This window comes from Mesoplodon bidens (genome assembly GCF_964165515.1).
Source record: "Mesoplodon bidens genome assembly, contig: HAP1_SCAFFOLD_567, whole genome shotgun sequence".
Lineage (NCBI taxonomy): Eukaryota > Metazoa > Chordata > Mammalia > Artiodactyla > Ziphiidae > Mesoplodon > Mesoplodon bidens.
In genome coordinates, this window is record NW_027671277.1 from 85,427 (window position 1) to 88,781 (window position 3,355).

Below are 3,355 nucleotides of genomic sequence, written 5' to 3' on the forward strand. Positions count from 1 at the left end.
AAAATGAATTGAAATTAGAGTAATTATTTTCCAATGAGTGGCTATTTCCATTTAAAACCAAAAGGCAACTAATTATTGCTTTTCCCAGACATTTAAATATGAAATCTACATTATATAATTATACACTTATTTCCCCCTTTGTGTATTCTAATTTCTTCCTCAGAAACCTAAGATGCCATCTTGCAGACTGCCCACAGTGGCTACTATTTTGGCAGCAGCAAAGGTCAACTTGAAACATTTTGCATCTGAAGTGGCTTTGGATACCTTTGGATACAAAGTACAGTCTGAGCACCGTCCAGACGCTTAGATACCTAAAGAGCATCTAAGATATCAAACCAGGGCATCCAAGATAACAAACCAAGTCCTGATATTCCCTCAAAAGCTGCTCCTCCCATCAGCTCCCTTCTTCTAAGTGATACTACCCAGTTGCACACATAATCATCAACGACTTGTCTCCTTGTTACTATTTCCTTCATACCTCACATCTATCTGCAGGTCTTGAGAGCTACACCCTCAAAACACAACCTGAATTCAACCACTTTTCATTTGCTGCAAACTTCCAACCTAACCTAGGCCATAAACATCTCTTATTTGGAGCACTGTGATAGTCTCCTAACTGGTCTCCCTGTTCCTCTTCTTTTTTTTTTTTTTTTTTTTTTTTTTTGCTGTACACGGGCCTCTCACTGTTGTGGCCTCTCTCGTTGCGGAGCACAGGCTCCGGACGCGCAGGCTCAGCGGCCATGGCTCATGGGCCCAGTCGCTCCGCGGCATGTGGGATCTTCCTGGACCGGGGCACGAACCCGCGTCCCCTGCATCGGCAGGTGGATTCTCAACCACTGCGGCACCAGGGAAGCCCCCTGTTCCTCTTCTTTATCCTCCCAAGTCCCTTCTCTATACCAGGTCACCTTATTCAGATACGATTTGGATCATGCCTTTTTCCAGTTCAAACCCCTCTACTCATTTAGAATAATCCACATCTTTACTCTGGCCTTCAAGACTTTACAAGAGCAGACCCCTGGCTAGCTCCTTGACCTCATGTCATACCACACTCTTCTTCACTCAGTACTCTGCCCAGATTGGCCTCCTTGCTTTTCCTTAAATACTCCACCCACCTACATGCCTACATACTCATTGCCTCCTTGTCCTGGAATGTGCTTACTCCACATCTTCCATGGCTTGCTCCTCTCTTCATTCAGGTCTCCGTTCAAATGCCACTTCTCCAGTGAAGCTGTCCCCTAACAAACCTATCCAATGGAGTCCTACCTGCTCTCCCTCACTCTCCTTACATTAAGATAGTTTTGCACTTCCTACTCTCTAAAATTATATGACTTATCTGTTTACTCATTTCTATCTGATGTCCTTCACTAGAATGTAAGTTCCATGAGGGCAAGACTTTTGTCTGTCTGGTTCACTGCTTTATCCCTAGTCCCTAAACCCGTATCTGGCACACAGAAGATGATTACAAAATTACTTGTGAATCTGACAAATGAATAAAGTACTCCTGGCAAGAATTCAGAGGCTGCACAGGAAAGAAAGAATGCTCTTGGTGGAAGCAGGCTTAGTATCTAGGTTCACCTCTATTCAGAGTAGAGATAAGAAAAATTGACAAGTATAATTCACTTTAGTTAGTACAGTAGCTGTACTAACATAAACATAAGGGAAAACATAAGGGAAGTGCAACACTAGAAAAGTACAGTTGAAGCTTGAACAACATGGGTTTGAACCTCGCGGGTCCACTGACACACGCATAGTTTTCAATACATAGGTACTATCGTCCTACATGATCCAAGGTTGGTTGAATCCACAGATGTGGAACCACTGACTATAAACTTATACCCAGATCTTGAACTGTGTAGGGGTCGACACCCCTAACCCCACGTTGTTCACGGGCCAACTGTATATGATGAGGAAAGTTAAACACATTAAGTTTTAAAAAACTGTCAATACCTGAACAAATTGTTTTTGTTTTGCTATGTGTTCATCAATTTAAAAAAAGTGACCACATACCAACAAGCAGATTTTTTCTTATATCCAGAACGAGCAGAGTTCTGTTGGTTTCAGGGGCCTTTAGTAAAGCCTTTGCTCCTTCACTGGTGAGGCCGCACTGCTGCAGGTCAAGTGCTTTCGATGAAAGACAAACGTCACTTGCTAACTCTACAGATTTAACATATAGACAACTCTCATTTTCTCACGTGTGGAAGAGTCCTGCACAAGACAAGTCATGGCAGGTTTGTAATTTTGGGTATGGAAAAAAACAGAAACATATATGCACACACATAATGCATAATCCAATTTAAAAACCTCTTCTTGGATGTGCAGTGATAACCCTGGCTTTAGTACCAATAAATCATACAACGTATTTTACAATTACAGAACTGAAGAATAACTGTATATAACCTATGAGCAAAAAGCATCACAAAATGAATCTCAGTTCATAATTAGCAAGGGCGGCAGGGGCATGTAAACCTCACAAGCAAAACCTGGTGGAGCTCAGAAATGCACTGCATTCTTTTGATCATGATCTTCAGCTCCAAATCACACTTGAAACTAGTTCAAAGGGGAAAACAAAATAGAAGAAATGTAATAACTGTTAGTTTTAGAGGAAAAAAAGACAAATCTAAGAGGATACAAATAATAAAAACTTTCAACAATGTGTGAATAGAGAATACATACTAAAAACCTATCATGAAAGTAGGATGGTCAAGAACCCTCGCAGTAAAAGGTCAGACAAAACCCAGAAAAACTGATCATGAATTCTAATAGTTCTGGGGCTGAACAACCTACTCATTTAAACCAAAGGGATCATCACTAAAGCACAGGGATTAAAAACTATTACATGAAAGGAAACTATCATGAGTCTTTTGTTTAAGTGTTGTGTGGACCATCACATTAAAATAACTGGAGTCTTTCAACACCCCCATGACACATAGAAATAGCAAGTCAGACATACGGATCTGACAGGATATGATACAACCCTTACAAACTCTCACTACAGAAGAATGGACACAGGGTATAATTAACCAAATAGCCAAATTAATACAAACAGCCAGTAAACCTCACCAGTCAATCAAATGAATACAAAATAAAACAAAATGTGGTTATTGTCCTATCAGATGAAGCCAAGATTCTGTAAGAAAAGCCTTTAAATAATGTCTATACCCTTTGGATCCAACAACTCTCTTTCTAAGAATTTAACCAAAAGAAATAGTCAGAGATATAGGTAAGGATATATATCAGAGTACTATTTGTAACTGAAAAACTGGACAAAGCTTATATACAAGAATGGATAAGCTATGTGCACTGTGGCATATTCATATAATGGAATACTGAACAATCACAAAAAATGATGTAGGAG